The 11240-nt window shown below is 46.5% G+C and overlaps 1 long non-coding RNA gene across 1 annotated transcript; it reads left to right on the top strand.

Moving 5' to 3' along the window:
- Positions 1-4232: 4232 nt before the first annotated feature.
- On the top strand, positions 4233-7288 carry LOC123115391 (uncharacterized). Its single transcript, XR_006456603.1, has 5 exons — positions 4233-4686; positions 4793-4843; positions 5462-5489; positions 5573-5653; positions 6535-7288. It is a non-coding gene; the product is annotated as an uncharacterized lncRNA (long non-coding RNA).
- Positions 7289-11240: the final 3952 nt, after the last annotated feature.

The following is an 11240-nucleotide window of genomic DNA, read 5'->3' as shown; positions in this document are numbered from 1 at the left end:
CGACTACAACATACCTCAAGTGGTCAAAGACTCCTATCACCTTCGACCAGTCGGATCACCCAGCTCACGTTGCTACCCCCGGGTGGCAGGCTTTGGTGGTCGACCCAGTCGTTGGAGGCACTCGACTACATAAAGTTCTCATGGATGGTGGCAGTTGTTTGAACATTTTGTATGTTGAAACCCTCTAGGGGATGGGCATTCTGATGTCCCGACTCAGTGAGAGCAACATGCAGTTCCATGGAGTCATCCCAGGAAAGAAGGCGAAATCACTCCGGCGGATTTCTTTGGATGTGGTTTTCGGTGATTCAAAGAATTTTCGCAAAGAAAGGTTGACGTTTGAAGTGGTCGATTTTCACAGTGCCTATCACGCTATTCTGAGCAGACCGGCATATGCTCGTTTCATGGCCCATCCATGTTACGTGTATCTCAAACTGAAGATGCCCGGGCCCAGAGATGTGATCATGGTCACTGGGAATAGATAGAGAGCGGAGGAATGCCTCCAGAAGGGTTCCAAGATCGCTGACGAGAAAATGGCAGTGGTGGAACTGGAAGAGTACGAGAAGAATTTTGATCCGAGTGATTTGCTCCGTTCCAAGAAGCCTACTTCTGAGTCCGCTTTTCAGTCGGCTGGCGAGACGAAACCAGTTCACATTCACCCGGAAGATCCCACAGCTGCTCCGACCCACATCTACTACGTCATCTCAGTCTAAGTGGCCTTTCAAATTGAGGCGTTGATACGTCTCCAACGTATCTATAACTTTTTATTGTTCCATGCTATTATAGTATCAATTTTGGATGTTTTATATGTCACTATATGCAATTATATATTTTTTTTGGGACTAACCTAATAATTTAGTGCCTAGTGCCAATTGCTGGTTTTTTGCATGTTTTTGGCTTTTTAGAAATCAATATGAAACGAAGTCCAAATGGAGAAAAAAACGTTGCACTGATTTTTTTTGGACTACAAGGTTCGGGAGAAGGCCAGAAGAGCCATGAGGGAGCGATAGGCCCTAGGGACACACCCTCCTGGGGGGCGCCCCCAGGCTTGTTGGCACCTCGTGGCACATCATGGGGGGCGCCCCCCAGGCTTGTTGGCACCTCATGGCACATCAAACCCTAATTCCACCTCTATAAATACTCAACAGAGAGACACCCAAAATACTTTTTTCGCCGCCTCAAGTTTCAGAACCACGAGATCCCATCTGGAGGCCTTCTTCGGTACTCTCCAGGAGAGGGAATTGATCACGCTATGACCGCACACACGATGCCAATGGATTGCGACATGGACTAAAGCACAGACACGGCCATGCACCGGCATCCGGTCTAGACCTAGACACACAAACTAATCATCGTGGCGAGTTGTAATTTATTCCTAACAAAGCATAGGTCACACTTACTAAATAGTTACGGACTAAAAAGAGATATTTTTATTTAGTAACTGTAAGATGAACTTGCTCGATTTAGTAAGTGTGACCTATGCTTAAGGTTTCTGAATCTTTTGTTGGCTCAAATTAGCAATTGTTGTTAAACTATGGAGTATATGCAATGATATGGATGATCACTATAATCAGAAAAATGCGCACCAAAATTCTTATGTTCTCAACCATCACCTTGAGCACTTTTCTACGAAGCCACTAGAGGTTTGCTACGAGGGTCATGCAACGATGTGGAGGGGGGTGATGGAACTGTTGTTACAGCGTTCGTTGAAAATCATGCGACAATCATTGGGATGCGGCAAGGCGGTGCTGCGATGGCCATTGTTGATGCTGCGAGGGGGCAGTGGAGTCGCAGTTACGACGGCCGCCGCCGATGAGGCAAGGCGATGTTAAAAGGAAAGTTGTGGATTTGTTGTTGTCAAGGGGACGAGTGGATATGCTACTGGAAGGCGATGATGCGATGAGTGTGGCCATGCTGCAGACGGTGCTGCGACAACAGGGCGGGGCGATGGCCGACGGCGTGAGCGTGTGCGAGTTGATAAGGGTGGGGTGGTCCACGCGTGAATGCTGCAAGGGAATAAGACGCTGGTGTGGCGCGCTCAACATGACAGGAGCAGCTCCAAAAGAGGCAAGAGTGCCGAGGTAAAAGCAGATCAAAGAGTCACACATTGGCTCATCAAACGGCTATGAAGACGGCTTAGTATTTTCTGCCTACTGCTGGTTGGCGCCTAGCACCACCTAAAAAGGGAGGGGCATATGCCTCCGCATAGTTCTCGCGACTGTGTGGTCTCCTCGCATTTCCTGCTGAGATTAGGCTATCCAGTTTCGTTTCTGCGACAAATGTCATGTGTTTCCTTGTGTCATCTCACTAATCTGGCATATGTATAGAAAAAACGGTTGAGAGAAATCAAAGATGATCAAACGACCACAGCTCATGGTGTTTTCACGGAGTCACCTCTCATACGTAAATGTGAGCATTTTTTTTGCAGAAAGTAAATGTGAAAATTATAATTGGTGAGTGTGCTCATGGAACAAACAATCCTTGTATTAATCGTTTGGGTGCTTCAAGTGAAAATCTTGATCCTTTGGATTGGGCGGTGGCGACACTCCGGTGGTGTAATCTTCCTGAAAGCACCTCCTTGGCACTCTCGGTTTGTCGGCTATCAGCTTTGTCTCTTCTTTGTTGGCTTGGTTGAGGGCTCCATCGACTGCATAGTGTTCATTATTGTTCTTCTTTGGTCTTCATGGAGTTGGTTGGGGTGTTGTAGTTATTCTGTAGCACCTATGTATTTTGTCTCGGGTGTGTGTTGTTGTTGTGTGGTGGGTTGCATTGAGTTGTATGTTGATTGTTGCTTTATATATAAAGCGGGACAGAAGTCTTTCTGGCATCGTTTGATTTCTGCCGAACATTCATTTTCACAAAAACAAATATTTCACATTCAAAATAGAACAAATGAGTTGATTTCACTTTTTACCCCCTAGTTTCACGGTTGTGACACAATGCCTCATTTAGAAGATTTTTCACATTCTTGTCCAAGTTAACCAAATTCTTTCCGCTAATTACCGATTTCAGTTTATTTTTTCTTTCTAACTATTTGGGCCGACACCTAAATGCTAAGTTGGGCTTGCGATGACGGTCGACAAGGTAGAGGTTGTTCTCGAACACCCAGTTGTTTGTTTCCTTACAAGATGGACCACACGACTAAGATGATCATGTTGTTCAGTTTCTTCGTGATAGTGGATGGACTGCTAGTTCTGCCAAGATAGAACCAATCACGGTAGTGGAGCCACAGACCTGTTGCACTCACACGGATAACCCAACATTCATTTATGAAAAAAAAGACATTCAGAAATTAAAAGTTTGGGCAAATCCCCCCCCCCCCCCCCCCCCCCCCCGCGCTCTCTCTCTCTCTCACACACACACACACACAAATATTACTTTTTTGGAGAATGGCAACCATACTTCGTCACTTTCATGGTTACCATATATACACGGTCAACATCAATGTTCCTTAGGCTATATAGAAAGTTGATAGTAATGGACTCAAGGTGTCGGCCTGTGCCTCGTGATGGCAACGATGAAGTCGATATATGGCCTTTTCTCTTCTTCTTTTGTGTGTGTAGTGTGTGTGTGTGGGGGGGGGGGGGGGGGGGGGGGGAGGCAGACATAACATGGAGATCTTTTATTTATTTTTAAAGCCTTACTTGAAATTTAAGTTCATCCCGTTAACTCGCGTCAGATTTTCACCATAGTTCCTTCTCTAACATGTAGATAGACAAATATAGTATCGACACAAATTCTACAATTTACAGGTAGCGTAACTTTTTAGTTTGAAGGTATATGTGGTTCTAACTAGAAGTCGTTAAAGCTAGCCACTTATCTGAAACTAATTAGTGTTAGACTATTATTTGCTGAAGTCAAAGTAGCACATTATTTGAAGATAATCAACATCAGACTATTATTGGTATAAGTCGGTGACACTCAACACTTTCTCTCTAGTCCCATTATAGATCAAATATCTTTTGAAGGGGAGAAGATTCCTTGCCACTTGCATGGGCACCATCGAACACATTAAGCGTCGCGGGAAGAACGGCCGCTCTCCTATGCCACGTTCATGATTTTACTATCGCGCAGGATATACTTTTCACGCGTAGAAAATAAAAGGGGAGAAAAATGTAGCTATCGCGTTTCCTTTCCTACGAAGGAAGCTCTGCATCGAGTCACCTGCGCACGCGCCCTCTTCCCCCACACGCGGCCTCCCCCTCTCCGCTTCCATCACAACCCTACCTCGCAACGCACATACCTCGAGCTCCGCCGCCGCCTCTTCCCCATCTCTCCCATTCGCATGCCACCATCTCCTCCCATCCCAGAATCGTTTTCCTCGCCCATCGGCACGCGACACCTGAGAGAACCCCATCGGCTCCGTCGATCTGCCAGACCTAGGTCCTCCTCCTACGCCCGTGGCTAACCCTAGCCACCACTGTCGCCGATGCACGGCGCCGTCTTGAACGCCGGTGCGGCTCCAATGCCTCCTGCCCGCTCCCCCCACGTCACCGAGGCCGTCGAGCGCGAGGGCATACAAATCTATTTTTTCTAGTTTCCCAGATCTGTATTTCTGGTTTTGGTAGTGAAGCGTGGAGGTGGATGCTACTTGTCAAGGAGGAAGTTGGTTGCAATTTTAGTTTGTAAGGTGCAGCAGACACAAAATAATGGTTCATCCCTCTATCTAATCTAGACATCAAGAGATTGGTGAGTTACTGTCAAGGTTCGCAAAAGCCAGTGAAATTAACTTTTCAGTTTTCGTGGTGTTCATGCTGAATAATGACTGATTCAGTATACATGGTTGTTTTTGCAGGCTGTATTCACTCTTGATGAGCTCACAAGAAAGTGACCATGAAATCAGAAGGTGAGCTAAAAAGCCTCTTGTCTACTATTGTTCTAGATTGTCCAGTGTGCGTATATTGCAGACTTAAGTTTGTTTTGTCCCAAGAACTTGGTTTTGTGGGGAAAAGAAATACGGTCAACTAACTCGATAGTGGTGAAACCTTAGTGTCTGGGATGAAGGCCCATGATGATCGGTGCCGCATCAATTCGTAATGGGATTTGCGATGATATCCATGTAGGAATGGCCACAGTAGGAATATCGATCTGTTGATGTCTCCCTTACTTAAATCTGTCATGATCTTCAGTGTGCCTTTTGTGTGTTTGGAGAGTTTTGTTTTGTGGTTTGTGGAGCAACAGTTCACTTTTGTATGTGGTGTGCAACAAAAATTAAAAATCTGGGCTGCTGATTCATGGAAAATATTGATCAAACTCTGTGCAATATGCCACGGCATTGGACCTGACCTAGCACAAATGATTATTAAGTGTAATATTTTACTTGTAGACTGATTTTACAAGATAAATCAAATAGTTGACAGATAATTTATCCTATTAAGCCTCTTCAAATACTGTTTCATGTCAACCAGGCCAAAATTAGCAAGCCGTTGCTAATTCATTTTCTTTCCTTGTCTGAAACTCACAGGACGGCTGGAACATCAGCACTAGCACAAGTAATAGATAAGTTATTTGATCTCTTGGAACATCAGCGCTAGCTCAAATCTTTGGAAAACCCATAAATAGGTTATGTGTTCAGGCGGAACGAGGAAGGTGATGGCCACAAGGTTGAGGACTGAGAATACAGAGATTTCTTGACAGGTCGACTAAACTCTCCACGGTGAGCTATGATTCGTAGCTGGCAGACAAGCATCTTAATTACCTCATAGTTCCCATGAGGTTTCCTTGCATTAGATGAAATCATTGTCTCATGAAAGTTTACTCTTTGTGGATGTACAATTTGATATAGAAAAGGTGAATTTAATTTCATCTATACATGACCAATTGCTTGGTGTACATGTAATTAAATAAAGTGATAAATTAGACCATAAGTAAAATACATAATAATTAAATGGATAGAGTATATGTGGTGAACCTAGATATATGTGTAGACAATAAAGAGACAAGCTATTTCAATATTTATTTTCATGCTTATATATACAACAACCACAAACATGCATGAATACGGTTGAAGCTGTACTGCAATATTAAGCTCTAACATATATGTGTGGTGAATCAAGATTGGGCGCCACATTATTTTTCTTATATTAGGATGATACAATTTCTTTAGTCCACTGTGTTCCCTTTATTGCATATTGCAAACATTATGTTCATGTATATATATATATATATATATATATATATATATATATATATATATATATATATATATATATATATATGACAACTGCAGTGTAAATTCGATTGAAGCTTTGCTGTCACATTAAATTCTAACATATATGTGTGGTGAATATGGATTGAGCATCCCTTTCTTTTTCTTTGATTTAGAGGATATGTTTTCCTTAATCCATTGAGTTTCCAATATTGCATATTTTAAAAATAGCTTCTTTACTTGGCTAGATCATCTGAACATGCCAAGTCCAGTGATGGTGACTTTACTCAGTTTGAATATTCATATAGTTTAGTAGATTAATACAATAATTTGTTTTGTGTTGTCTTTTTTTCCAGTTTGCTCATCCGTGCCTCATTGCTTTTATGTAGTTGGGCATAAGTCGCAAACAACAAAGAGAAAGGGGCGCCTCTCACCTGGCACCGCCCCAACTTCCACTCAAGCGGACCAAATATAGCAGCCGAGCATGTGGAAACAAGATAAGTGTGCACTGGCCTGCCTCACGAGGTGCCACCTCGTGATGCCCCAGCCTCTATATGCAGTCGAACATCAATAGTATAGATTATGCGGTAAAGTAATAAGATAGTTGCGATATTGGCCGCAAATGACAACAATACCGCGCTTAGCTTCGAGTGTTTGATTTCTCGTAAAAAAGGTCCATCATCATCATAGCCACTCCTCGAACACGTAGATAGACACTTGTTTTTTTTCTTCTGAGTACTAGATAGACACTTGTTTGACAAGTGGATGCAGATACATACTCTAGCCCAGGCCGTGTAGTAGAATAGTTTATCATCCTGAAGATATGTGTTCTTCTAATTAAAAAGCATTAAATAGTTCCTCGCAAAATAAAGCATTAAATAGTAGCCAAAAAAGAGGAAGCGCGAGACAGAAGACGGTAGTCTTTTAAGCGGCTAGACAGATAGATAGAGATAGATAGGTACACACGCTGAGCTGCCGCATCGTCATTGTCCGTTGGTCGCACGCAGTTAACCGCAGATGTTGCCAATAAGCCCCTCCCTCTACTCGGTCAGGACAAGCCAGAGGAGGAGAAACTGGAGCGCGGAGGCACCACTCCGAGGCCGCGCAACCACAACCCCTCATGCCCGTGACTCACCGTTCGCTCCAGGCCACGGGCTCCGCGCGATGTCTGGCTGTAGCGGTTGTGTTACCGCTCTGGGCCCGGCTCCGCCGCGAGCCATGCCACGCGTCCGCCCTGGCATGACATGTGTTGGGAGGCGTCCACCTCCCTCTTATATGCCTCGAAAGCATAAGGGGGGCCATAAATAGGAGCAAAATGTTTGTGTTGTGAGAGAGCACATTGTTTCAGCCTAGTCGTGTGAGGCAGGGTCGAGCAAAGAGGAATAGTGCAACCAGACAACAATGGCGCCCACCTCCCTCCTCGGCTGCACAATCCTCGTATTCTTCTTTCTCCTCCTCCTATGTGCTCGTTTCTTTCTCTCGCTTCCTGTCGTGTGTCATGAGTTGCTGGCTTGAATTGTGATTGATTCCTGTCAATCACTGTGGCTGGTTCTTCTTAGACGAGCACGTGAACTTCCTCTCTGACCAAGTGGCGAAGGACTCCGTGCAAGAGCTTCATTCCTTTTACCAGTGCCCAAGTGACCAGTACGTGCGGTGCCGATGGACGACTACTCGAGGGACTAGCTACGTGGCATCGGCGGGGGTGACGACAGCGAGCACAAGGAGCAACTCTTGGGTTCACGGGCCGAGGTGGTAGACCTTAGCCTCGGGTTGTCGCTCGGGGGCGGTTCGGGGCACAGAGGAGCAGCGGCGAGGGTCTTGCCAGGTCCCATGCATCCAGGGGGTGGCATCAACTATGGCGGATGCGGAGATAGGGAATGGAGCTGACGTGCAACCCCCGGTGACCCCGCGGCCGACAGACAATGGTTTCCCTCTGAATGGTGTCTTCGTTTCTAGGAGCACTTTCCTTGGGAGCACTGCTGGCACTGAGGTCTAGCCCATGACGACCCCGCAAGGGAGTGGGAGTGGTTTCCCTGGTGCAGAGCCATGGTCTTTTTTAGAACAGACACCAGCCAGCGCAGACATGGCTCTCGTGTGCTAGCTGTGCATACAACTCACTGCTAAATATTTTGCTAGCTAGGTCAGGTTTAACGGACATTATTATTTTTAATAATCTCAAATGAGTCTCACAAACAATTCATATCCATTATACAAGATAAATAAAAACAATATGTTCGTTACACCTGACCTAACTAGCAAAATAATTACCAGTGAGATGTATGCACACCCAGCGCACGAGAGCCATGCATGAGCTGGCTCGAGTCTGTTCTTCAAAAAAAACAATAAATTATAAGGATAAATACAGAATTACAGATAGCATTACGGAAACATCACCTTGGGATGGGAACAAGCTTGCCCGCAGCTTTGCCATGGGCTCCTCCTCCTCCTTGATGTTGTTCAAAGGGAATCCACTCCCACTCCCTTGTGGGGTCGCCGAGAGCTGGAACATAAGTGTCAGCAGTGCTCCTAAGGAAAGTGCTCCCAGAAATGACGACACCATTAAGAGAGAAACCATTGCCCTGCGGCTTCGTGGCCGCCGAGGGCTGCACATCAGTGTTGTTCCCCGCCTCCGCATCCACCATAGTTGGTGCCACTTCCTGGATGCACGCGACCGACGAGGACCTGGTGAGCCCCTCGCCGCTCGTCCTCTCCATCCTGAACCGCCCCCGACCAACAGCCCGAGGCTAAGGTCCGCCACCTCGGCTCGTGAATCCAAGAGCTGCGCCTTGTGCTCACTGTCATCGCCTCCGCCGACGCCGTGCAGCAAGTCCCTCGAGTAGTTCTCCATCGGCGCCGCACGGACTGGTCACTTGGTCAGTGGTCAGAGGAAAATGAAGCTCCCACACAGACTCGTTCGTCACCTGGTGAGAGAGGAAGCTCCCGCACTCGTCAGGGAAGAACCTGCCGCAGTGAGGGACAAGAACCAAGCACAATTCAGGCCAGCAACTCATGACACATGACAGGAAGCGAGGGAGAAACAAGCACATAGGAGGAGGAGGAGGAAGCTTACGAGGATTGCACAATGCACAGCCGAGGAGGGAGGTGGACGCCATTGATGTCCGGTGCGGTGCTGCGTTGTTCCGTTTTGCTCGACCCTACCTTGCACCACGAGGAAGGAAGGGTACGCTCTCTCGCAACACAAATAATTTGCTCCTCTCCGGGGCCCCCTTGTGATTTCAAGGCGTATAAGAGGGAGGTGGACGCCGACCCGTACGATGCCAGGGCAGACGCATGGCATGGCTCGCGGCGGAGCCGAGCCGGAGCAGTAATGCTCGCGCTAGAGTCGGGACGGAGCGTACGTGAGGCTAAGGACACGAGCGGCTGCGGCTGGACGGCCCCGGAGCGGCGCCTCCGCGCTTCAGTTTCTCCTCCTCTAGCTTGTCCTGACCGAGCAGAGGGATGGGCTTTTGGCCCCATCAAAGGCGAACTGCGTGCGACCAACAGACGATGACAATGCAACAGCTCGCCATGCGTACCCCTCTCTCTATATCTATCTGTCTAGCCGCTTAAAAGCCGACCTTTTATGTCTCATGCTTTTTTTCTTTTTGCGAAAAAGTCTCACACTTGTTTTCTGCTACTGTTTAATGCTTTTAATTAGAAGAACTACATGTACCTTCTGGATTATAAACTATTCCACTACACGGCAGAGGCTAGAGTATGGATCTGCATTTACTTGTCAAACAAGTGTCGTATTCAAAAAAATCAAGTGTCTAATTACGTGTTGAAGTGGCTAGGAGTATGATGGATTTTATTTTTTTGCGAGAAATCAAACTCTGGAAGCAAAGGGCATATTCAAGGCGGCCCGTAAATTTCCTCCCACACAAGTCTGCAGATAGAGGGGACCGGTCCACGGACACGGATGCGAGAGACTGCCATCTAGCCATAGCTTCATACATTTCAAAATCTTTTTCAACAAACCAGATGAAATTCATACAAAATCAGATCCATTTCATATAAACATGACGGATTTTATACAAACCGGATATATAAAGTGGTGGGGTTTTTTTTGGTAACGTTTGATTTCTGCCGAACATTCATTTTCACAAAAACAAAAATTCAGCATTCAAAATAAAACAAATGAGCTGATTTCACTTTTTACCCCCTAGTTTCCCTGATGTGACGGAATGCCTCATTTAGAAGATTTCTCACATGTTTTTCCAATTTAACCAAATTTGTGCCGCTAATTACCCTTTTTAGGTTTTTTTTCTTCCTGGCTGTTTGGGCCCACACCTAAATGCTAAGTTGGCCTTGCGATGACCCATTTGTTTCTTTCCTTACAAGATGGACCACACGACTAAGATGATCATGATGTGCAGCTTCTTCCTGACAGGGGATGGACTGCTACTTCTGCCAAGATACAGCCAATCACGGGAGTGGAGCCACAGACCAGTTGCACTCGCACGGATAACCCAATATTCATTTATGAAAAAATTATTTAATGCACTTGGTCGCTTTGAGCTTTTACTTGATATGATTATCTGGCACGATATTTTGTTTGCTGTAAATATAGTTAGCAAGATGTTGCAATGTCAACCATCACTAGTAGAGAAGGGGACAAAGGTGCAGGCCGGGTCAGCCCATTACTCCCGGTTCAATGAAGAACCGGGACCCATGGGGCATTGGACCCGGTTCGTGAGCCCCGGGGGCCGGCCGGGCCACGTGGGCCATTGGTTCCGGTTCATCTGGATCTTTTGGTCCCGGTTGGTGGGACGAACCGGGACCAATGGGCCTCGCTCCTGGCCCACCACCATTGGTCCCGGTTGGTGGCTCGAACCGGGACCAAAGGCTGCCCTTTAGTCCCGGTTCATGCCACCAACCGGGACCAATGAGGTGCCTATATATACCCCCTCACGTAGGAGCAGAGCACACTGCTATGTTTTTTCTGGCCGTCGAGGGGGAGAGGGCTTGGTGTTGCTTTAGCTCACCTCCTATGCACACAAGGTGTTCGATGAATTCCCGAGCCACACTACCTAAGCTTTCTCCTCTCCAAGCTCGACCTCTAAGCTCCATTTTCTTAATATTTGTCTAGGTTTAG

Source organism: Triticum aestivum, chromosome 5B, assembly GCF_018294505.1.
Source record: "Triticum aestivum cultivar Chinese Spring chromosome 5B, IWGSC CS RefSeq v2.1, whole genome shotgun sequence".
Taxonomy (NCBI): Eukaryota; Viridiplantae; Streptophyta; class Magnoliopsida; order Poales; family Poaceae; genus Triticum; species Triticum aestivum.
Note: the sequence above shows the minus strand (reverse complement) of the source record. Positions and strands in the feature narration are given on the sequence as shown.